Source organism: Prionailurus viverrinus, chromosome C1, assembly GCF_022837055.1.
Source record: "Prionailurus viverrinus isolate Anna chromosome C1, UM_Priviv_1.0, whole genome shotgun sequence".
NCBI classification, from domain to species: Eukaryota; Metazoa; Chordata; class Mammalia; order Carnivora; family Felidae; genus Prionailurus; species Prionailurus viverrinus.
Genome location: NC_062568.1, coordinates 30,438,942 through 30,465,366, shown reverse-complemented (window position 1 = coordinate 30,465,366; position 26,425 = coordinate 30,438,942). Strand labels below are relative to the sequence as shown.

The 26,425-nt window shown below is 40.0% G+C and overlaps 1 protein-coding gene across 7 annotated transcripts in view; it reads left to right on the top strand.

Annotated features, from left to right (window-relative positions):
* Positions 1-26,425, top strand: part of SPATS2L (spermatogenesis associated serine rich 2 like) — a 170,109-nt gene that overhangs the window by 25,766 nt on the left and 117,918 nt on the right. For 4 of the 7 annotated variants that reach the window (XM_047872556.1, XM_047872557.1, XM_047872554.1 and 1 more), the window contains exon 2: positions 780-829. The exons of the other annotated variants lie outside the window; for them this stretch is intronic. The gene's annotated coding sequence lies outside the window, so the exon portion shown is untranslated. The remainder of the gene's footprint in view (positions 1-779; positions 830-26,425) is intronic. 7 annotated transcript variants of the gene reach the window in all.

Below are 26,425 nucleotides of genomic sequence, written 5' to 3'. Positions count from 1 at the left end.
CCTTCTTGTTGTCATTCCCCATTTGCTTCGTGAAAGTTTATCTGACTGCAGGGTCAATGACCAGAGCCCTTGAAGTCCCACATGGTACTTAACAGAGCATCAGGTACACAGGGATTTTCAGGGAACACTTGAAGAGATTGTTGACTTAGTGAGTGATTGGTTGGTTGACTTATGACCCTGGCACCTATCTCTGTGCCTAAGTGGTTACTAGCTAAATGGTGAGCTCCCTGGGGTCGGAGAGGAGAATATTATAACAGCAATAATAACAATAGATAACATTTACTTGTAATAAATTAGGCAGGATATCACTATCCAGCTTCAGAGGCCAGATGGTCCTATGTCCCCACCCCACCACTTGCCAGGGATACTTTTACGAAACATGATTTGACCTTTCAGTGCCTCACTTTCTACATCTGCAGAATGCCAGTGATAAATGTTGAAGAGTTAGCTTATTTGAAGCCCTAGAGAAGTGGTAGGCACTGTCTAAACAAGCCTTAAATGTTAGCTCTTGTACTTGTTAAAATAGCACTGTTGTGTTTTGAATTCATGGTACGAATTATGGCAACTCTGTGAGGAGGGTACTGTTATTATCTCATCTTACAGTTGAGTAAACTGAGACACAGAGAGGTTGCTCTCCCTAGTAGCTCTTAAGTCACAGGTAAGGACCAGTTCCATGTCTGCTTGACTCCACATCCTGTGCTTGGATGTGGATGTGATGGAAATGGGTGGTGTGGCTGCTAAATGTGAGATCTGACCTCCAAAATTTACTTTTTTCCTAGAGCATTCCGAAACGCAGGCTGCTTTCAGGAATATCTCTGTGGATAGTTGGGTAAGTAGAGATGTTCCTTCCCCTCTCCGTGTGCTCCTCCACTGCCCACCACCAGAGGCTTCTGCAGACTCCCAGAAGCCTCCTCACAGCCTTATCAGTCTCTCAGGATCTCAACACCGGTTCTTGTTTATAGATGTGTGGACTAAAGTCACTCATGATGGGGTGCGGGGGAGGGGCAGTGGACCCAAGGCACTCCTACCTCACCTGCATCCCCCTTCACCACCTCCATTGGCATTTCTGTGGATCTCTTCAGAGTAGTTTCATGCATGTAAAATATTTCAGTGCAGCAAAGGATATTTTATAGATGCCCTTGTGATGTAGAAAGGAACTATGGTTAAGAGTGGCAGGCTCTGGAGCCAGACTGCCTAGCTAGCCCTCCTTGCAGTGATCGCTATTTTTGCTGCTGCTGTTGTTGTTGTTGTTGTTATTGAAGAACTTGCTCCAGTGACTCTAGAAGTCTGACTTGCAATCTTCAGTGCTGACTCAGTGTTGAGTTGGGGTGAAAGGACACAGGCTTCTGAGCCAGACCACGTGGCTTTGCATACTGCTTCGGCTGCCTAGTGATGGTTATGTCTTTGTGTGTTACCTGCTTCTCTGAGTCTCAGTTTCCTCCTCTCTGAGATGGGGATAATTATATACATCTTGCAGAGTTGTTGGGATAGTTCTAGCTCATGTATGTAATGTGAGCTATATAAGATTGACACTTAATTAAATGGTAATTATTATGGTCATCAGTCACTGGTATTTTAATGGGTTCATGAAAAGTGTTTGCTGTACAGGAAGCATGTTGTTATTTTTGATTCATCATACTTTACCTGAATTTTTATTTTCCCCCCAGCAGTCTTGCTCGTTTAAGTTAATTTGCTTAGCAAGCTGTTGTGAAAAGATCATCACTGGTCCAGACAACTGTCAAATGATTGTAGATTCTAAACTGAGGTAGTCCAAATGAATGAGGTCTTATTGCACCTGAATATTTCCGTGAATGTTAATCTGAACTTGATTCTTTTTCTATAACCCTGAAATTTCAGTATTAAGGTGACTGTAACTTTTTGAAAAGAGCCATTAACATTGGTGGGAGTTGGTGGTTTTCCATGAGTGGTATAGAATACTTTTACTTCCTCATATTTGAAATATGAATCACCATGGAAAACACTTTGTTTATAGTTGTTCAAAGAGAATTATTATGGAAACTATTGGTTCTCTCTCTCTCTCACTCTGTTGCGCACACATACACACGCACACATGCTCACACATACACACACTGCTTAGTTTTTCTTTGGGTTAGGCAACTGAAGAGTTACTATGTAAATTCTGGCAGACTTCTCCCTATCAGACAAGCAAGGGCACAATCAATTACTGTTTTCTTGGAACATACCAAATAATCAGAAACTCTGATTATTTTGCTGGAAGGCAACAAACAGCTTGATGGAAAGATATACCAATTGAAAACAATTCTGATCATATTTTTGTCAGGAGAATGAGATGCCTCCAGCTGTCTGTCACTAATCATATTAGAGGTAGAAAGCAGGAATGTTTCGGCCTGCAAAAGATTACTCTAATCGCATGTTGGGACACTACTTTTACTGGCTGCTTATCCCAGAACAGTGACATTGGACATCCATTCTGTAACTCACCTCGCCAGTTGGTCATAGTCTCAAACATATGTCACATGAGCACACTTAAGGAATTTTCTAATTACAGTTCACAGGCTTTTCTTTTATCTTTTTATGCTTGCTCTGCAGACATCAATGATTGAAATGATTTCTCCCTCAGTATAATCCTATTGCCAGCAGTTACAAAAGAGTAGGAAAATGGCAAATGAAGCCCACAATAACTGAAGAGGTGTCCGAATTCAATTAGGAAGAGGCTCTCCCATGTGGACACATAAGCCATATAAATCCATTTTAATTGTGAGCTTGTGGTACTTATCTGGTCGTGTTTATTTTGGATGCAAGTGCCAAAGCTGGATATAGACCAGAACTCCAGATCTTTGAGCTCTGATGACTAATTTGGGTATCCATTGAATCCCTTAATTCATTTCTTAATTACTTCTCCCAGAGTTAGAGTTGCTTGGTTACAGTCATTTTCACAAAATTTTCATAAATCAAAACAAGTGTACATAGATTTCCCCGCCCTCCTATTGGTTCACACATTTTGCTCTTGTCTTAGAGAACTATTCTTGGTTTTATCAAAATAATCACAAGGCCAACAGTGACAACAACAAAATGAATAAATGTGTTGCCAAGCAGCGTAGTAGGGTCTGGACTGAGACACCGGGAGGCTTGGTTTGGATGACTAACTCAACTACTTACAGCCATGGACATTGGTCAGGTTACTTTCCTCTCTGTGTCTCAGCTTTCTTTTGTAATTGGGACCTATTACATAGGGTTATGTACCTATCTCATAGAGTTGTTTTGAGGATTAAAATAGCATTGTATATGAACTAATATGCAGAAAGTACCTGGCGCTACAGCAAATGTTAGTTACTGTGTTTATGATCAATAAGACAATGGGAGACTGATGAGCAGGACGATTTTGCTAGTGCCGCAATATTGTCATCTAAGCATGCCCCGTTTACACACTCAATTTGGAGATCATTCATGATAGTTATGAAACATTGGAGATTCTAAAGTTGGAATTCATCTCTTACTTGTATTTGTATTCCTCAGTTTGACTATAGAATTAATATTTTTGGCTTTTCATGTTTGATCAATATGAGTGTTAACTTGAACCCTTTTGGTGCAAAATTGCTTTAAAATTTGAATGAACTTTTTGTAGATATAATGTTTGCCCTCATTAAAGTGAAAAATGTGATTATAATATATAAAAAAATATATATATGAGGGGGGTGGGTATTGAGGGAATTGGCCTCAATAAATTCATTGGAAAATTTCAAACTATTTTTTAACAGAGTTAAATGTATTTAATATTGTGGTTCAAACCTAACGAATGTGCAGGAGTGAAAATCCAGGGAAAGATAAATCTAGTAATTTAATGAGCTTTCATCATGGCTACGGAAGAATTAGTTGATATTAAAATTGATTGCCAAGAGATGCACTAGAATTACCTTCCCTTAGGTGTATTTTGTTTTTGGGTTTTGTTTATAAGCTGTAGTAATCTCTATTTTCTTTTCTTTTTTTTTAAGTAGAAGTTTCAAAAAAATAAAATATAAGTTTCAGGTGTACAGTTTATAATTTGACATCTGTGTACACCACAAAGTGACCAACACAACAGGACTAGTTTACAGGTCATCACCATACAGTTGACCCTCATCATCATTTCACCCACCGCAGTTTCCTTCCTCTCTGGTATTATCTTCCTCTCTGTCTATTATCTGTATCTGGGAGTGCGTTTTTGGTCTGTTTTGTTTTTTTCTTCTGTTTTTTGTTTTGTTTTGTTTTGTTTTTTTAGTTTCCACATATGAGTGAAGTCATATGACATTTCTCTTTCTCCATCTGACTTGTTTTGCTTAGCATCATAACCTCAAGGTCCATCCATGTTGTTGTGGATGGCAAGATTTCATTCTTTTTATGGCTGAATAGCATTCCATTGTGTAAATTGACCACATCTTTTTTATCCATTCATTTGCAGACACATAAGTTGTTTTTATAGTTTGACTATTGTAAATAATGCTGCAGTGAATATAAGGGTGCATATTATCTTTTTGAATTAGTATTTATGTATTCTTTGGATAAATACCCAGAAGTGGAATAGCTGGGTCATATGATAGTTCTATTTAATTTTTTGAAGAACCTCCATGCTATTTTCTACGGTGGCTCTACCAATTTACAATCCTACCAACAGTATGCAAGCGTTCCCTTTTCTCTACATCCTCTCCAACACTTGTTGTTTTTTGTCTTTTTGATAATTACCATTCTAACAGGTATTAGGTGATATCTCATTGTGGTATTGAAATGCATTTCCCTGATAATTAGTGATATTGAGCATCTTTTCATGTACCTCTTGGCTATATGGATGTCTTTTTTTGGAGAAATCTCTATTCAGATCCCCATTTTATAATAGAGTTTGGTTTTTTCTTGTTGTTGAGTTATATAAGTTCATCGTGTATTTTGGATATTAACCCCTTATTGGATATATGGTTTGCAAATACCTTCTCCCACTCAGTATGTTGCCTTTTCATTTAGACAATGGTTTCCTTTGCTGTGCAGAAGCTTTTTACTCTGATGTAGTCCCATTTATTTTTGCTTTTGTTTCCATTGCCTTTGGAGTCAGGTTTACAAAGGTGTCATGGAACTTACCACCGGTGTTTTCTTTTAGGATTTTATGGTTTCAGGTACTACATTCAAGTCTTTAATCCATTTTGAATTAATTTTTGTGTATGGTTTAAGACAGTAATCTGGTTTCACTCTTTTGAATGTGACTGTCCAGTTTTCCCAAAACCATTTATTGAAGAGACTGTCCTTTATTCATTGTATGTTCTTGGCTCCTTTGTCATAAATGAATTGTCTGTATATGTGCAGGTTTATTTCTGGTCTCTCAATTCTGTCCCATCTTTCTGTCTGTTTTTTGTACCAATGCCATACTGTTTTGATGACTGTAGTTTTTGTAGTATAGTTTGAAATCAGGGACTGTGATTAGGGTTTTTAACTATGTTAGGACTCAGCAGTTTCACTTGTGCACAGATGCATGTGCATGTATATATGTATTCTAGAGACATGTATACCCATGAGCATCCAGAGGCAGGTATAATATGTCCCTAGTAGCATTGCTTGTATTCATCTCAAATTAGAAACATCCAAAATACCTCTCAGTAGCAGAATGGCTGAGTAAACTGCAGATGTGATTGTAAGATAGAAAGCTACACATCACTAAAAAAGAATAAACTAGAGCTATACACATTAACACAGATATATCTTACAGACAGGATGTTGAAAGGAAGAATATACAAAAGAATATATAACAATCTTATTCTATTTATATGAAGTGTGAAAACAGAAGAAACTAAACTCTGTTGCTAAGGGGTACATACATAAGTGGCTAAAACTATAAAGAGAAACAAAGAATTTATTACTGAAAGAATTAGGATAGTTGTTACCTCTTTGAGGAGGGTGTGCTAGGGAAGAGAAAGGACCTTGAGGGCTTGCAAGGTCCTAACAAGGTCCTGTTTTTTTACTGGTCTGGTAGTTACAATATCACAGCACATTGCATCAAACATTAATGTTTTATGTGCTTTTCTGGTTGTGAGTTATAGTTCATAATCTTAAAAGTTTTTTTTTAATTTTTAAATGCAAAATAACTTCATTTGTGGCCTGAGTTGGTTTGTCCCTTGTCCTGCATAGTTTTAGGCCTAGAGATTCCTGTGATTATAAGGTGCTCTAGAAATAAACTATTGCTTTGTTTCATAGCAAAGTGGCCTCCAAGTGGAATATACACCCTGGGGAGCTCTTGAGAAGAATCATTTGGGTGGAAAAGAAATTGATTAGAACTTTCATTTAGATTCATTTTGCTTTCATGAAACATTATGATAACTGATGGTGACTGTACTGACACTGGCATCGTCCCTGGGCCCACATGTCAGGTGATCAGTTATCACCTGGAGAGAGGGAGGTGAGGCCACCCCCTTCACAGCGACTTCCCTGCTGGTTCCTCTACTTGGGTTATTTTGTGAAATATATCATGCCGCTTTAACTGGAGTTGCAAATTCTATATTTTAGTTTTAACAAACCCTCACAAACTAACACAGTCTTTAAAAGATTCTATAAAGAATTTCCATAAATGGAAGACAGTTTTCATATTGCAGGCAACAAGAAAATGACTGAGTTGAGCATGAACTCTGTCAGCCACATTACGAAGTGATGACTGTGACCATCTAATCAGATCTTCTAAGAATCTAGCCACGAAAATTATAAATTACTTGGGACACATGTGGATTTATGTTCACTGTGGTTAATTGATCCTTAACCTTGTCCTGTGTATATTTGCCTTGAGATAATCATGATTAGCAAAATCTGTCCTTTTCTATTTTGTTCATGTTTATAAGGTATATAACATGTTAATATAATAATACATGTTTATGAATTATAAATAAACAACCACACATATTTGAAGATACATGTTGAAAACATCTTGAACACCACTGCCGTGTAGTTCAAAGGACATTTCCTGCTAATAGTTAAAATATGTAGAAGATGGTAAGCTTGATACCCAAAAGGAGGCACCTCTCAGGCCTGATGGTTTTTTAGATGTTTATTTACTTATCTTTGAGAGAGACCGCATGTAAGCAGGGGTGGGGCAGAGAGAGGGAGTCAGAGAATCCAAAGCAAGCTCCATGCTGTTAGCACAAAGCCTGAAGCAGGGCTCAAACCCGCGAACTGTGAGATCATGACCTGAGCCAAAGTCAGATGTTCAACCGACTGAGCCATCCAGGCGCCCAAGCCCTAATGTTTTCTTGTTGGCAAATATCAACACCAAGGCAATACCTTATATATTTTACTTTATTAAAACTTTTCTCAAGCCTGAGTTGGAGTTGGAGTAGAAGAGCTCAGAATAGTTCCATTTTTCTATTTTGCTTGTATTCTTTGTATAAACCTAACCTTTTTTCTTTTTCATTTTAAGTTTATTTATTTTGAGAGACAGAGAGATTGGAGGAGACGGAGAGGGAGAATCCCAGACAGCCTCCATGCTGTCAGCGTGCAGCCTGATGTGGGGCCCAAACTCACAAACGGTGAGATCATGACCTGGGACGAAACCAAGAGTCAGATACTTAACCAGCTGAGCCACCCAGGAGCCCCTAAACATATCCTTTTAATTAGGGTCTGGTATGTTAAGAAAAAGGTTGATTACCATCCAGTAGGCATTCTCATAGCATAAGTGATAGAAAGTGCTAGATGGCGTATAAGTCATGGGTTGCAATGGGAAGGGCACTGCCAGCAGTCAGGAGACATGGGTTCTAAGCCTGGTTCTGCCTCTTGACAGCAGCCAGGCCCCACAGCATGTAGGTGCTACCCTCTCTGAGCTGCATTGCCTTTTCTCTATCATGAGGGTGATAATAGCAGCCCTTCTCCAACCCTTACAGAGATCATGTATGAGAGCATCTGTAAAATGTAGAGTTTCCTACAAATGTGACCAATTATGATCATGTCTCTTATACTTCTCTTTTACTGAAATGTAACTTTTTATTAAAGTGCTGATGTCCTTAACCTACAAGATTCTTTGATTGGAAGCTACAGAAACTGACTGACTAGCTTAAACAAAATTCCCAATTATTTTAATATTGTTTATTGGAAGTATCCTGGGGTGTCTCACAGACTTGAAGGAAGGGAGGAACCATGAAACTGCATGAAGGGCCGTGACCAGGGAAGCTCTGGTAATCACAACATAGGGTTCTGTGTCCCTCTTCTCTAAGATATTGTTAGTGTGACCAAGCACTGATGTCCTCTGTCCTCTGTTTCATGCTTCCAGGTTTGAAGCCCTTGGAAGAGAGAATCTAATTCATCCAATTTTGGTTGACTGACCACTTTTGACCAGTCATCCTTGGGTGACGGGACAGCATCACCTAGTATAGACAGCATTCCCAGGAGGTCTAGTTTCATATGCCCTGGGCCATCTCAGAAAATCAGGGATCGCTGGAGCCCCTGGGTGGTTCAGTCAGTTAAGCATCCAACTCTTGATTTCAGCTCAGGTCATGATCTCACGGTCCTGAGAGATGGAACCCCATGTCAGGCTCCATGCTGATAGTGTAGAGAGCCTGGTTGGGTTTCTTATTCTCTGTCCCTACGCTGCTTGTGCGAGTGCATGCTCTCTCTCTCAAAATAAATAAACTTAAAATTTTTTTCAAAAAAAAAGAAAATCCGGGATCCCAGTGAGCTTCCACCTACACCTGGTAGTAGTGTTTCAATAATTGCTGATGACTCAATTTTCTTTAAGGAATTTACATAAAAAGAATCAAGTATAAGTATGAAATTATATATGAGCGATTTCTTCAACAAATGTCAACACACCTGATTGAGCCTGCGCTGCTTCTCTTGTTCTTCTTTGGGTGGACACTGACCTTGAACTCACTTTCATTGACGTGGTAATTGCTGTGTAGGTCCCAAGGGCCATCCTTCTGCTTAGGCTGCTTCTCTAGGGTTTGACTCCGTGTCTGCCTTTAGCTACTGCTTGACCTCTTATTAGAAACAAGGTATTAAATCCACCTTATCATTCCTAATGCCTATATTCTCTTCACTGACTGCCTGACTTGCCCTGAAATTTTATGCCAAAGCGGAAAGATAGTAAGAAAGGGGCACAGGATCTGTGTGCTGTCAGCAACTCATCACACTGTTGAAGGACCTTAACTTTTTTCTCTTGGGGACCTATTAAAATATATTTGAATACATCACAGCCATTCTTAAACAGGATGTTTATAGCCATTCCTCACACCAAACCAGTATTTCATAAGTACCATTTGTTCTGCCAGAGCTTAAGCAACTATTTGTAATATTTCAAGAATGGAAGTGATAAAAATATATGCCCGAAAAACTGATGAATATCTTCCAAAACAAGTTAAACATCACTTTCAAACATTGCCCTGATAGGTCCTAAATTGAGTATTGTCCCATTTGTATCATTTACTATAAACCTATAAAGAGTTCCAAGATTCTTTGTTTTTCAAGCACATATATACATCTGAAATCACCAGGGTTTTTATTGTTAGTACACAGTGACGTGGTCCTTCTGTAAAAAAAATTTCTTAAGAAGAGAAAGTGTACCACTAAGAAAGAGAGACATTAATAGCAATCACCATTTTACTTAGCCTCCATTTTCCAAAATGCTGAGTTACAACATAATCTATAGTTCATTTTTTTTTTTACCAACTCTCAATACGTTACCAACCAAGTGCCTCATGCTGGTTACAGGGATGATTTATTATTCATCATATTTTAAGTGCTGAGCCATGAAATGTTAAACTTGTATTGGCAGCTGCTGTCCAAAAGTTTGCAGGTGTCCTGTCTAATGCTTTGAAAGTCCAGCATTAGCAATAAATCACAGCATACATAATTTTTCAATAAAGTAATGGAAAAGATTGTTGTATTCTGGTTCCTCTAAGCTTTGGTATTTGGAAGTTACTTACATGGGAAACTCAAGTCAAGGGGTAAAACATTCTCAGGCTTTAACCCTTGAACTTTGAGTCAGCCATAGTCAATAGCAAAAGCATCTTGGTAGCTTTGTTCTCCTAACCCTGAGATCTCTTGGCTCTGGGAACTGACAAAGTGCCAAGTATAGGCCTAATTGCATTCCTTGTTACTGAGGAAAAAAAAAAATCTCAAAGGAATTTTCCTTTTCTTTCAAAGGAGTACCTTGAACATTAACATTTTCCAGAATAGCAAAATTGTTTCTAGGACTTTTGCAAAGCTTTCTGAAAGGAGATCTTGAAGACGGCTCTGGCAGCCAATTAAGAAGGCATGCGTTGCTTACCTAGAGCAACCAAGAGTGAAGGGAGATTAAATCAAAGAAGTAGGAGAGATATGGCTTTGTCCTCTGTGAGCTTGCACTCTGATTAATGAACCGATGTCTTCTTTCCTTCTTCTTTCTCTGTGGTCTGCTCAAAGATTTAGCAAGATAGCACCCGATATATTCAGCCAGGCCCATAATAGACCACCGGCTGTCTGAATGTAAGTTCCATTCACCAGTATGCCCAGTGCTGTGCCCATTGCCAGTACATAGGGATGTTCAATTAGTATTTGGTGAAAGAAGGAATATATTCTGGCAGTTCTTTCTGGGATCTATATATTGATGAATTATATATTGGGCCAGATAAACTCTGATCAAGGAATCAGTACCCAACTTTAGTAGATTGGGATCTTCCAATACACAGAGCTAATATTCTAGTGGAGGAGCCATACAATGAAGACACAGGTAACCAAGTGAATAAACACAGTAATTACAACTAGCGATAAGAGCTACCAAAGACCTAAACAGGGTGAATGATCAGAACTAAGGGATTGGAGAAACCAAAACCTAGAAAAATGTAAAAACTCAGTGGTACAGAAGGAATTGATACAGAAGGCTTAATTTACTCCAGAAGTTAACATATCCAAAGAAAAGCTTCAGCTGATTGCAGCATTTCTTAGTGTAAATAGGTTTGCAGAGTTCTTACCATACTGACCATATGTGTTTCTACTTTGTAAAATTTTGCTTTAACACATCAGTTAATGCCGAGGCCAAGGGTTAGCTCTCTGCTTCACTTCCCTTCTCCAGGCTGCAACTTCTGTCCCAAAGCCAGGCAGCTGCCTCCCCAAACGTATGATGCCGGTCACATAGGAAACCAGGTGACCAAAAGAAGGTAGATCAGCACAAATTTATCATCAAAGCTGAAAGAAAGAAAGAACCTCAAAGTGAATGCTCTGTTGACGGTGGGTCAGAAGTGTTATCTTTGTATCTCAAGGACAGAACATTTAGTAAGATTTGGGTACAAAGTACACATCACCCTCCAGGCATGCTGAACTATGTCAACCAGAAAACTGTTCCTTAGGGTTTACAATTTCCTCTTTTTCCTAAATTAAAAAATGCTAATGTGAACTCTTGACTCTCAACAACACATGTTATTATTGTATATAGGGCAAAGAGTAAATAAGACACTCGCCTAATGACATAACAGTTCATTTTAACTCAGCAAGCTGGAAGTAATTTTAGCTTATTTTCTATTCTCCCTGCTTCTTTATGGAAATAGGCCACAATCATTTTTATTCTACCATTCTTCATAACCTTATAGCATGCTTCCTGTTGATGCTATTAAGAGCTGTTTTTAAAGACCCTTGAGGGATATCTTTTAATATATTCGTTTAAAAATAATTACTCATCTATAGTACCCCCTTAGAATGTCTGAGGGTTTGGAAATATAGAAACTTCTTAATGAGATATGCTTAATGGTCTATGCAGAGTATAGCAATGTTTACACCTAGTTCAGTTAATGTAAATTATATTTAACTAGTCACTCTGGAAGAGTAGTAGATGTTTTAGAGTAGATTCAATACCTAAAACCCACCATTTGGCTTTATATATAATATTTATTGATAAAATTCTATGAGTAGTATTTATAGACTTAAATGTTTGCAGTAACATAAAAGTCAATTGTTAGGGACTTTTATAATGTGAAGAATGTGTCTTTTTGGGGCATAAAAATATACATGTGAGACAGATCACTTGTATTAAAATTCTTTATAAACTTTAAAGTAGTATACAAATGTAATTCATTATTGTTCTTTTTAACACTTGTGACATGCAGGACTTCTGGGCTGGACAGCAGTCTGTAACTCTGTGTTTTAAGGCTCAGTATGTTCCTGTTTCAAGTGAGATTTCCTTTTTCATATAACTCTTTTTTTTTAATGTTTATTTATTGTTTGAGAGAGAAAGAGTGTGAGCAGGGGAGAGAGAGTCCCAAGCAGGCTCTGAGCTGTCAGCACAGAGCCCGATATAGGGCTTGAACTCATGAAGTGTGAGATCATGACCTGAGCCGAAGTCAGATGCTTAACTGACTGAGCCACCCAGGCACCCCCTTCACATGCAACTCTTATGTTAGAGACACCCTGAGTTCCTTAACTTGGTTCCTTTACACTACACTTGACTTTTGAACCCCCAGTCCATACTTGTGCCACTAGAAGCATGCTTCGCACGTTGCTTTAGAAGGAGGTGCAATTTCTAGGAAGGAACCTCAGCCTACATCACATCTGCAGTCTAGATGGTGGCTCAGAACCCAGTCCTTCCCGTGCACGAGAAAAAGACTGAGCAGTCACTCATTGCTGGTCTTATGTGGCTCCTTTTATGGTCCTCTGACATGTCCACTTTTCCAGAACCTCTCTGCCATGACGCTCTCTTTGCTCTTTGCATGATACTTTCTTTGCTGCTTTGGTATGTTCTGCACGCTGGTTCTTTTTTCATAGTTATTCCAGCTGCCTGCGGTTTTCGTCTGACAGCCCTGAGTATTGGTTGTTCTCTCTGTTCCTTCCTAGCCTCCCAACACCACGTTCTCTGCACTTCAGCCTCTTCCCCCCGCCCCCCACAGCCACAGGAAACTACAAACAAGAATGTGTCCTGGTGGTACCCCTCTGCTGATTCCCCACTGCCCTCTTCGCTGAGGGAAATTGCTGTTTTCCACAGCACTCTAGAGTTGCCAGCTGCATCTTTGTTCTTCTCCCTTCACAGAAAGCTCATGTGGAGTGGGTGCCGAGGGAGGCGGAAGGGCTTGGGGGGAGCCACAGCCCTTTCTCTCGGCACTCACCCAGAGAAATGCTTCATTGTCCACATCAAGGACCAGACCATGGGAAACAGACTCCCCGACAGTCACCATGGGCTACACAAATATTACTTCCATTTAGCCTGACCTTTCATTGTGCTCGAAAATGACTGAAAATACTTAAATCGTGTACAGTATTTTTCTGGAAACAAAAATTAATGGCGTTCTTTCAAGAAACCACACTTGAACTTTTGCCCTTTTCTTCCTTTTTGACTCATTATATCCAATTCAAGGTTTCCTTTTAGCATGCATTTTCCTTTTGTGAGAAATAGCTAATTTCTCTACTGATAAAATTATGAATCGTAGAAGCAATGTAATTGTTAAAAATAAGGATACCTCATTTGGCCTTATAATATTTAGCTCTGGGAATTGAGTCTTCTGAACATTTTTTAAGTGCTTACTGTGTAAGCCAGACTGACTTTCTAATTCTATAACTGCTCTAATGTATTAACTCAGCTAATTCTCAAAATGGTCCTATAGTATTGTCATTTGTCTATATTTGATGACATAGACACTGAGGCACAGTGAAGGTAGGTTGCTCAGGTTCCCATAATTAATGGTGGGCAGGGCCTGGGCTTGAACCTAAGTGGTCTCACTTCAGCGTCCACGTTCTCAGTCGCTGAAAAAACTACCTGAGTGACCCGACTGTGTCATGTAACCTTGGGGAGCATTAAGTTTCCTCATCTCTGAAGTGGGAATAATAACACCTACCTTACTCAATTGTGGGGAGGATCAAATAAAATACCTATTTGAAAGGGCTCTGTACATTGTGAAGATCTACAACATGACATTTAAGTTTGGGCCAACTGTTGATATTTTCTATTAGTTGTGTGGGTCTTATTATTGACTTTGGCCCTTGCTCCTTGGATATACTGCTGGTTCAGATGAAAAACTGCGTGCTTTTCTTGAGGTTTCCTGGAAATTTCAGCAAAACCTCAAATTTCACAATGAAAATGATTTTTTTTCTTCCAAAATGGTGGCATTTGGGAATATTTAGAGCATCGGCCAACTCAGCCTAGCACTTTTAATATGCCAGGGAATTTCAGTGACACTTGTTCCCTGTAACTCTCCCTGATTAATGTAGCCCCTAACACCCCTTCCTTTTTTTTCCCCCTAAAATGGGGGGGGGGAATCAATTTTCTTTCAAGTCTCTGCTCACCATGTACTGGTGACTTATCATTAAGTGTCCTTGAGTGTGTAATACAGGGTCTGGGACCTTGTCTCTTACTGCTAGCATGGCCCATGAAACAGAAGAGGTGTTGGACAAGGTTTAGGTCAGTGGAAATCAAGTGCAACGGATGAGGATTTAGAAAAGCTATGCTCCCCCCCTCCCCGCCGTCCCACCTCCCCTCAAAAAAAGCTTCAAAATGTAGGACAGAGAAGCAGAGCTAGACCCCAGAGAGATGTGATGGGTGGTGCTGGAAGAGGAGGACCAGGGAACAAAAAGGAAGAGGAGATTGGGAATGACAAGCCTCTTGGAGATGGGGTTTCCTTGCCACTGTTCTAGGGAAGTGGGAAGCTTCCTCTTCCTTCTGATGTTGGGCCTGCCTTCCCTGCTGTCAGGCTCCTGAATTTTCAGGTCTCACAGTTCTCTCACAAATTAGAATGTTGGGATCCGAATTCTTACTGTCCCTTGCGGGGAATGAATAGCCCAAGGGCCTGACTTTTTGTGATTCTTTGAAGCTTTTATGCATCCTAGATATTGAGTTATTCCTGTTTTGGTTTGTTTTTGGTGGGACTGGTATTGCATACCGAGGGTCACTTTGTTTTAAGGGGTCTTCCAGGCAGGATTCATGATCGTAATGAGTTATTTTTTCCTCTTTTCTGGATAAGAACAATATCTCTGTCATTCAGTCTCCAAATATAGCAAGCAGTTATGATAGAAGAATATCCTTCTGTTAGGAAAGAAGTTGGCAGCCTCAGTGATGTGAAAATGTCCAATTTAGAAAACACGTTTAGAAAGAAAAGCTGCTTTAAGTCCTTTTTGGAATCAGGTGGAATAAAAAGGAATAAATAAAAAACTTAAAAGAATATGTGTGGTCTGACAGCACATTCCACTTCCTCTCTTTAGTCTTACAGGTACTTGTTGATTTTGCCTGAATTTAAGATGTTATTTCTATCATTTCATTAAAATGTCAGACTGCAAACTGGTTCTGGCATCTAATTGGGAGCATAACTTGGATGATAGATTTTTTAGCTGATGCATGTAATCAGAGCACTACAAGAATGTTGCCAGGGACTGTCTAGAATCTCTTTACGAATGTTGTTAAGTTTATAAAAAGACTATTTAACCAGGGAAAGAGAAAAAGGCATCAAATCCCAAAGAAAGAGTCAAAATGAAATGTATAAGTTCATCATGGCTGGAGGTGTATATATAGGGAGCTTCTAGTATAAAATCATCTAATTGATTAAAGTGTCTATAGTTAACATTCATCAGAATTATAGATATAAGCACATCTATCCCATTTGACCAACCCAAGTGTACCTACAATTTCTCTTCATGAAGTGCTGAACTGACCAAAAAACTTGATGTGCAGGTAACTCAAGTAAATTAAATTGTGTGAGTCCCTTTGCAGAGGGTAGTTTGGCAATATGTGTTTTTTTAATCCTTTACTTAATTTTTTTTATTTTAAGTAAACTTTATGCCACACGTGGGCTCAAACTCACCACCCTGAGGTCAAGAGTCGTGGGCTCTCCTGACTGAGCCAGCCAGACTCCCCTTTTAGTCCTTTAAAATGTGTTCACTGTTTCATCACAGAAATTTTATCTCTAGGAATTTATGCTGAGGAGGTAACTAAGGATATGTGCAAAGGTTTTAGCCACAAAGATGTTAATCACATCATTGTTTATAATAGGGTAAATAAGAAATTGCTTATGTGTACAAAACAGATTAGTTAAAACTATTATGCTGTATGGTCAGAGTGAAATACTATTCAGCTACTATAGATGATATTGTAGATAAATGTTGGTGATGAGAAGATGTTCATTCTATATTGTTAAGTGATAAAATCATGTTCTAAAAAAATAATATGCCCAGGGTGATGACATTTTTGTTAATGTATGGATGTATTCTTAGAAAATGACCCAGAAATATATTTAAGGGTTAAGTGGTTCTCTGGGTGGTATGATCATGGGCATTTAAAATGTTCTTCTTTTGTGTTTATCTGGGTCTTTAATTTTCCTAAACATACACTGCTTTTATAACAAGAAAGAACCAACAAAGTTTATTTTTAATTGAAGAAAGGAAAGTATGTGAGCCAAACCATATGAAAATGACTGATTGTGGATAACTAGAGACCTCATGTGATGTGTTTCAGCTGAATTTATTTGTAAACACATTTCAGCTGAATATGTATGCCATGATTTGAGAAGAGCAATTGCTGTTTCATACACCTGATTTAGCAGAGATTATGAGCTTTTTTCTGAATCTCTGCAAAATGAAGGAACTCAACTTATTAGACCAACTCCGGGGTTTCTTCCTATCCAAACCCCAGGTCTACACTTTCTAGGTTTACGCAGAGAAACTGCTGTGTTGGGAACTCCCTGCATTTCTCTTATTTATAAGTTGTCAAGTGTTGAAAGTATATTAGGAAGGATTCATCTTATTATTTGTAGTACACAAATTAACCCACTCTACAAGTTTCTCCCTGATGTCTATTTTCTGCTCTTTTGAAGGGAGACCTTCAAAAGATCTAGTTTTTCCATCACCTGTTGATTACCCTAGTTTTGAACTTTTGCCGAAAGCTTATGGTGAAGGTCACACAGCCGAGAACCTCTCCATGTTCCAGGGAAACTTTGGCAGTAAATAGCAAGCAGTTGAAGCAGACAGTGGCAAAGAACTCACTTCCATTAGAAAATAAAATTTCCACTAGCTGTTAAACCCTGATGACCTCTCAGCCTCTTCCTTTGGTATCATGGAGACCTCTGTCTGTCCACGCTTCCTGGGCCCAGTTTAGTTCAGGGATGGGTGATATCATACATTTTCACTCATTTATCACTCTTGGCAGATGTCATGGTATTACAGTCAATTTTCAGGGGCACCTGGGTGGCTCAGTCGGTTGAGCATCCAACTCTTGATATCAGCCCAGGTCATGATCTCATTGGTTTGTGGGATCGACCCCTGTGTTGGGCTCTTCACTGACAGCACAGAGCCTGCTTGGGATTCTCTCTCTCTCTTTCTCTGTCTCTCTCTTTCTCTTTCTCTTTCTCTCTCTCTCTGCCCCTCCCCAGCTCACAAGTGCGCTTCCTCTCTCTCAAAATAAATAAACAAACTTTAAAATAAGAGTATAATTTCAATACAAGTTCACAATAAACATAGAGGTAAATTATGGTACGCATCTGGCGGGCAAGCTTCTTCATTCTGTATCTTCTGAAATGGGCGTTAGTAGAAAGAGTGTTGTGCCATGGGGTAGGGAACCTGTGTTTTGAATCTGGCTCTGGCATGAGCTTGTAAAACATTAGAGAGATGACCCAGTCTCTTTAGGTCCAAGGTTTTCTCTGTACAGTGAGTGGGCTGAATTCAGTGGTTTTCAAGCTTCCTTTCAGCTCTGAGATTGTATGAAAATGATCTGCAAAGGCCATTTATTGTTGTCTACATAACTCAAGACTGAAGGCAAAGCTTCTGTTAACAATCCAGCCCTGTGACTCCCCTGCCTCTTATCTCTCTTGGTGTAATAAACCATTGTTTTCTTGTTTATCTTCCTTTTCTCATGCCACACTACATGATTTCAGGGAGAATCTCATTTTGGCATTCTCCATATCCTCTAATGTATGATATGTCTTTGTGACTAGTGAAAAAAAATTCTTAAAAGCAGCTACTTTCATTATTCTCCAGTTTTAAAAGCTATCCCCTGAGAACTAAATGTCAATTCAAACATTCGTACATTTTTTATCATTTCTAACCTAACCTATAGAAGTCTAAGACATAATTTGAAACAGAGAAATTCCTGCCTTGAGACAGTGGGCTCATAAATATGTAGTATGATTTACCCCTATAATTTAAGAAAAAAATTAGGATATTTGATATTTTTAGCAACATTTTTTCAGTATCTACATTGAATATGAAAAATTGTGCTGCTGCACATGTGCCAATCTTGCATTTTTAATTGTAGATAGCACGTTTTAAAATTGAGCAACAATTTCAAATGAATCTACTATAAAAGAAAAATCAGGTTACTATAATGAAAGATTTACAAATCAAAGATTTTACTTGTGTGTTTTAGCTTGATGTCTCATTTGTAGACTCTGAAAAATGTAATAGCTCCTTAACCCTTGTATATAAAAGATCTGCTTTCTGCAGTAAGCACAGAAAACCCAACCTAAACAGGCCACAGAAGAAACTGGGAACTGCTCACTCAATACCAGTTCTTTCTTTCTTCCTTAGTTACACACTGATTTGATTCAAGGAGGCAATGTGCCCAGCCAAAAGACTGCATTTCCCAGCCTGCTGCCCTTAGAGGTGGCCAATAAAGAAATCTTTAGACGGGACTTCGAGGAAACCTCTTCAGCAACAGTTGCCTGGGCTGTGCATTTCTTGACTCTGCTTCCTCTACGTTCCTCTGTGTTGGCTCTTCTCTGAGCTCCACATGTTCACAAGATGGCTAAGGCAGCTTTAGTCCCATCATCGTCTTCCTTCAGACCCAGCAGAGAGAAAGTCCAGTTTCCTAATAGCACAAACAAAGCTCCAGATTTGCTTCCCCTTGGCCTGATTGCCTGTTGGAGGTTGCAGCAAAGCCATGGCTGCGACACACAGAATGATGTGCTTCTGGGTTCATCCTGAGACATCTCTCCCCTGCCCCCAGCTTCCAGCCCCGTTCGGAAGGAGGCTTCGCTGAGTCCTCCAAGCAAACTAGAACTGCTGTGGGAATGGATAGATACTGGATGATCAGGGCACAAGTACCCACCCTACCAAGTTGGCCAGTTTCTTCTCTTGAGTTCTTATAGCCTCTAGTAATGGGGCAAACTAATCATTTGGTTGGCAGAGTTACAGCAAACAACGATTTGGCCATTGTATTCATTTATGGTAGATGAGATTGAAGTCGAAAGGTCATACCATTAATCCAGATTAGATATCAAAATATATCTGTCTTTAACTTTCCAGATCAATGTCTTGCAATAAGCCATCTAACTTCTCTTTCTCATCACCACCCTATAATGTGGCCCTGTACAAGGGTAGAATCAAAGTTTAGCAAAAACTGTTTTTAAACCCCAAACAACTGTATTTTCTAGTATAGCTTGTCGACGCAGCAGAGGACATTGTTTCCGAACATAAAGTTGTATAACAAGTTAGAGCCAAATGGAATTTAAAATGACTTGTGATAAACCCTGAAAAAGTGGTACTTTGAAACAGTAATGTCAGCAAGCTGCCTATTATGTAACCATAATACCAGTGCTCTGAGTTTAGATGGAGGAGCTACAGGGCAATGACAAAAAATATTGCGGGCTTCTGTTTTGTATGAGTGAACATGCAGAAGTGATTTTGAAGTGATTTACTGCAGTTGCATGTTGGGACATGGTATGCAGCAAGACAGATGATTATGGCCACAGTTCTGAAAATGTTCAGATGGCTTTCAATTAGCTTTGGGAAAGTCTGCTTCTTGCAGAAGCCAGTATTGATTTTTCAGAATGCCTCATAGCTGTTCAGCAGAAGGGCTGATCATGTCAATCCTTTGAAGTCACAGGAAATGTCATTGGAGAGTAGACTGCAGAAGCTTTCTTGCCGCAGCTGGGAGACTGGCTATCTGGGTTGAAGATAGTAGGAACAAGAGTACGGGTTCGGTTAGAGCGAGACCTGGGTCTGACTCCAGCCCTTTCACATGTACCAGTAGATCACGCCAGCTCTCGGAGCCTCGATTTCCTCGTTTGTAAAATGGAGGTACATCAGAATCTAATGAGAAAAGGCATGTAAAGCTTCTAGCAAGTGCCTCAGACCTATCTAAGTGTTTAGTAAGTGTTAACTATTGTTCTCTTTTCAGAGTTGACCCTTGAAAAGAGGGAGGAGTATTGAATTTTTCACTCTTTTTTCTTGAGTTTCATTAAGTAACAACAACAACAACAAATGTGTGAGAGTACAGAAGTTGAGTTTGGGTTGACTCTACCTAGTGATGCTTTTACAAAATTTTTTTTAATGTTTATTTATTTACGAGAGAGGGAGAGAGAGCACAAGTTGGGGAGGGGCAGAGAGAGAGAGGGAGAGGATCTGAAGTGGGCTCTGTACTGACAGCAGAGAGCTCGATGTGGGTCTCAAACTCACGAACCGTGAGATCATGACCTGAGCCAAAGTCGGATGCTTAACTGACTAAGCCACCCAGGCAGCCCTACCTGATGATGCTTTTGCTTTTTTTTTTTTTTGGTTTTGTTTTTGATGATGATGATGATGTGGAAAAATGGAGAGCTGATATTGGGATGCTGTAGGTCCCCTAGAGTCTGTCCTGTACTTACTTGGGATGCAAGTGTGTTGAAAACAGCCTCTCTGGAAGGATGGTGTCACTGCATTACATGTAAGAATGGCAGCCATCTGCTGTGGGAGCAACAAGGATTCCAAGAAGTCAGTGAAACTTAAGGCTGCAGATGGCGCCCTGTTGAAGACCCCTGACATTCTGTCTGTCTGTCATCTTAGACCTGCTGGTAACCGTGAACATCTGAAAATTCCAGGACCCAAGGATGAGAAACTGAAGCCTAGAAAGGAAAAGTGACTCAGAGGTCACGTGAAGAGTCAGTGACATAGACAGGACCTAAAGCCAAGGTTTCTGATGCCCAGGTCAGGGGAAATAATGACTGTAGCCACTAGAGCCACTAACTCTGTTGGTTATCCTCAAAACCTCTCCTTCTGGTCTCCTGTTATTTGCCAGGCTCATCCAACCGCTGACAGACAGGAATTCATTCCCTTCTGCAAATTCAGTTTGTTAGAAGCTACCTGCCCCCTCCCCAAATGTCAACATCTATAGGTCTTCCTATTGTGGTCACTCTATTTCCCATGAATTGAATCCATATCTCTTGCCTAGAGGTCTAGGAGTAACCCCCTCCTAAGCTGTTGAGTCAGAGAAGGGCCAAAGGTCTCACTTTGAGTGCCCAGACTTCCTCCTAAGCCCCTCGTTTCCGGCCTGGTGCCTCAGACCACCCTCCGTTACACCTGAAGCCTCCTGTTTCTTGGATGCAATTTTTTCAGAGAATAAACCCGTGTCTCAAGGGCTGGGGAGGATGGTTGCTTGGCTGCTCTGAGTGGGGTGGATATGTCACCCTCCTGAGCCCTCTTGGGGTTCTTTGGGAGCCAGTTGGCTGGCTTCTCCTTTGTATGTATGTCTGTGGGCCCTGAGGTCTCAGTCTCCTCTGGGGAGTCAGTTGCCACTCTTCAGTTTGCCTTCCATCTTCCCAAATTGTGTCCCCTCGCGGCCATTTGTGTCTCCTTGCCCATTTGTTGTTCCTTTTGGACTTTTACCATTTCTATTTATTTCTCACCATCCTAGTAGGTTTTGGAAGGAAGCAGAGATCACCATATCTATTAACCACCTTCTCCCAACCCCCCAGAATGTTTGTAGCCTCCCTTTTTGGTGTATTGTCCAAAATTTCATCTCTCTTAATAGAAGGATGGACTAACAGGAACCATTAGGTCTAACATGGACCTAAAGCCTGGTGAATAAGGATTGACCAGGGATGACTGCACTTAATTCTTTTTTTTTTTTTTAATGAGTGTTCCAGACCTTGGCCTTCAGCTACAGAGAGTGGGTTAAGGAAATCTCTCAATACTGATGTGTGAGGCGTTGCCCCCAGCAACAAACACACCATATGTTCAGTCACTACCAAGAACCTTCCAAAAAAGAAATCTCAGGTTTTGTGTTATCACTAAAAATTAACCTCACAGCATGGTTCACAATCATGTTTATGAAAGTGTTTTGAAAATGAAATGCGCCACTATGAAATCAATGGATGGAAATCAATGAGAACTCTGAGAGAGAGGCGGATTTGTATATTTCTTCTGTAGCTGAGTGCTTGCTGGGAGGAAGTGCCAAACAAGTCTCTCAGTGTTTTGTGTTTTTAGAGGCACTAACCAGCAATAGAAAGCCTTCCCACAAGTGTGCACATATCAGGGATGCAGGGGAACAAATATGTGCTAAGTGAATACACTTAACGTATGGTAGTGGATTTTTGTGACTGAAGCAACATGTTTGCAGTAAAAACATTTGAAGGCAAGACACTTTTCAAAATCCTGAGAAGTTAAAATTAAATGAGTGGCACATATTTTATTTTGCCAAGGACTAAAATTTTCCATTAAAAAATAAATATATTAGCCTTTCAGTAACTTTTCTCCAACATCTGATGTATTTTGGTTAATACTACTTTATTCCTGGTGCTCTGACATGCATAATTGTTACCAAAGGGAGTCACTAATACTGTATTCGGAATTGATGACTGATTTACATAGCCTTAAACTGAAAGGTGAGGCATAAAAATTTTTGCATTTATCCCTTCCCCCATTCCTCCAGTGGGAGATTATAAATTGAGCTTTTGCTTTAATACCACTCCAGTTCAGCCTTGTAAAAACATAGCTAACAATAATGTAGACTTTAGTGTGAAGTAGCCCTGTGGACTGCATTCAGGATGTACTGGATTCTAGAAATACCTAAAGAGCTTGGTTATAAATCCCTGCCCCTTGACGTTGTTCTTTAAGAGGGTAAATCTAGTTCAGTATTGTTCAATTAATGGTTGCTTTCTATTACCTTTTAATGGATTCTGAGAATGTTGTCCTATGTCTTCTCCAGTGTATTTGGCTACCTTTCTGGTTTGGGTAGCTTCCCATTTCAGTGTACATCTCAAGTGTTAACTGTATGTTCTTTTTTTTTTTTTTTTAATTTTTTGAATGTTTATTCATTTTTGAGAGACAGAGAAAGAGCACAAGCGGGGGAGGGGCAAAGAGCGAGGGAGACACAGAATCTGAAGCAGGCTCCAGATTCTGAGTTGTTAGCCCAGAGCCTGACGCGGGGCTCAAACCCACGAATCATGAGATAATGACTTGAACTCAAGTCGAATTGCTTAACCCACTGAGCCACCCAGGCGCCCCTACGTGTATGTTCTTGAAGAAAGAACCAGAGACTAATGTGTTTCCGTGTCCCCCCTCTTGGCGTTTTGTTAGTGCCTAGCTGATGAGACAACGCCTCATGGTTTATAACCAAAAGAGAAGCATGCTGCATTTGTATTCAGAGTTTGTTTTCTTGTGTGAGCAAAACTACCGATTTAAGGACAATAGAAAAGGGCATACACTTAAAGACATAAAATGAGTTTTGCAAGCTCTCTATAAAATACAAAACGTTTTGGTTTTGAAGCTGCTGTATAACCAGCAGAAGCTAAAACAATAAGTAAAGGCAAACAAGCAGTGTTTCTCTTAAACATCATTCCAAATAACTGGTTTAACTAGTTTTCCCCCACTCTATTGATCAGTTGCTCTGGCCTCGTACAGATGCAGCTATGGAATGCTCTTGTGAACCTGCTGCCTTTTTTTTTTTTTTTTTTAAACCCTTGGCTTTAGAATAGCTGGATTTAATGGCAGGGGGCCTCAGCCTCTGTTCCTGAAGGCTGTTTTCCTCCCACTCCCTTGGAGAGGGAAGCATGATTAATTTCTCCCCTTCCCTTTTGATTATAGGAAAAATCGGGTACAACGTTACTCAGTGCCAGCACACCTGAATTCAGGGGGCAGCTCCCCAGACAATTGCTCTCTTGTTCCTTAGTCTCATGGGCCTGGGGAGCAGAGAGGGCGAAAGGGTAATGAATTCCTCTAGATGGTGATAAGAGCTACATTCCAAGAGGATTAACAGCACAAAAAGCCAGCTTCTAGGAGGAAAAAAAACTGAAAAAGCGGGGGAGGGGGAACACCCACATTGACACACAAACATAGGGGCACAGTGAGCTCTTTCGTGTGTGCTCAAAGCCACATTCCAACTTTAGCTGTCAGAAAACGAAGCTACTTTGACGAGAGCATCTACAGGTTGTACATGGCAGAGATGGTCTTTAAAAAGGCTTGGGATCATACTTGGTTTGCAGAAGGGGACTGTGGTCATATCCTCTGCTTTACCATAAGAATTACATCCAGCTACCATCAAGTACCTTCTTAATCATAAACATTTTCAAAATACCTTGATTTCAGATTTTTCAACCTAGAGGAGCAGAGAAGAGGGGAAGAAAAAGTCCGTGTAATTTGTTAACCACATCTGAGAATGGTTCTGCAAATGGAAATTTGGCCCCATTTAAACTTTGCTCAAACAGCATGATCACTGCATTGAAATGTGGGATCTTGCTTGTGCAACTCAAGTGGAGGCCCCTTGTATGTGTTTCAATGGATATATTTGGTGAAACGTAAAGGCAGTATCATTCCTGTGTGCTAATCAAGGGCCAGAACCAACCCACACACATCTGCCTAGCGATTCCTCACTGCTGTTATGAAAATAAACCTCTCATTTTTTTATAGGAAGTCACTACCCCCAAAGGAGAAAATGAGAGCATGTGGATGTAGTCCCTGATTTTCTCACTCACTTCTAACCCTTAACCACCCCACACCCCAGTTGCTGCAATCCCCCAAATGTTCAAAATTTAAATCTAAACACTCCTTGTCTTGTCATATCCCTTCTTGCACACACACAAAATCTGAGTTTAGTTTATCTGCCAAAAAATAATTCTGAAGGTGTTTCCTAATCAGACACATTTCTTGAAAAATAAACATATAATCAATTCTTATTGAAGCAGTGACTTTTACAAGTACTGTGCTGTAACCAGAAATACATCACACCGTTGTAGGAAACTACAGCTTTTACATTTTCTTGTCTGAACTCTGCTCCTCTTTTTAGTGAGAAGAGAACATTCCATAAATATCCAAGTGGACCTTGGGTAAAGATGCTCAATCCACATTTTGCATGGCAGAGTCCATTGGAAATCTACCCTCTTGAAGTCAGTACAGGCTTAATGAAGTTAAACATTTGCCTAGTGAATTTGTTTTTGAGAGGAGTTACTTCAGGAAGGCATGTTGGAACAGATCTAAGCTTAGCTAACCATGAGTAATTCTTTGCCTATGTCCATAATTTTAACAGTGTGAATCATTAGCTCAGACCCTCTCTTTTATCCCAAAGAAGAAAAAATGCATTGGCCAAGACCATGAATTTTAGTGAAGGCTCTTTGTTCTTAGTAGAAAAGAATGTTGATGTTCCTCACCTTTGTACGATGAGATGACTTTAGCGTTAGCCTCATGACCCTAGAAATGGAGCCTCAGGTCTTACACAGTGTAACCAGCCCTAGTAAAGAGCCACATTGGGCAGTTTCCATCTTGCCTATGCACTTTGGTCACATGCCTCTGGAGTCCTCACCAAAGTGATGCCAAGGATTCTTTTTTTTTTTTTAATGTTTTTTATTTATTTTTGGGATGGAGAGAGACAGAGCATGAACGGGGGAGGGGCAGAGAGAGAAGGAGACACAGAATCGGAAACAGGCTCCAGGCTCCGAGCCATCAGCCCAGAGCCTGACGCGGGGCTCGAACTCACGGACCGCGAGATCGTGATCTGGCTGAAGTCGGACGCCCAACCGACTGCGCCACCCAGGCGCCCCATCAAAGTGATGCCAAGGATTCTTGTTACTATCCCTTCTTCCCATTTTGAGGGGTAGTTTGTAGAAAATATAAGTGGCTTTAACTGTAGATAGGTTTTAAAGTGCTTTCTGGGATACACAAGAAAATGCTTTTCAATTGAGTTTGTTAGTCATTTGCTGTGACCAGACAAACCAGATTTTAGCAACAAAGGCACTACCTTTCACGTCTTGCCAGGGTTGTGTTTTGTAGCTAAACATGACATTTAGGAAATGTCAACTCTGAATGACTTTTTAAAAAATTGTAGTAAAGTATATGGTTGGATATACGTACAATCCCTGACTTACAAGAACTTGACAAACAAGTTTCCAGTAGACATAAAAGGCTGCCCTTCTTCCCTCTCTCCCCTTTCAGGATCCCTTTCATTTCTCCTCTTTGCCCTACTACCCACCTTCCTCCTGTCCCCCCTCAGTGCCAGGCCATTTCAACACTGCTATGGAGACCGCCTGTGGAAAAACTTGACTCTTCTGGAAAAAGCTTGGTTTCTATAGAAAAAAAGTGGAAGAAGAAGCTATATACAGTAGGCACAACTGGGCCTGGCCCCAGAGATAGCTCCTGGGGAGGACCAGGTGGATTCACCAATATTTTCTTTAATGTGGCATGATTCCTTTTAATTTCATTTACTTCTATTCATCTTGACTTAAAAGTATCCTTTTTTTTTTTTTTTAAGATCTAGATGTTTTTGAGAGAGTTGAGGAAAACCACCTTTGTTCATTTATATGTTCATGTGGATTGGGTC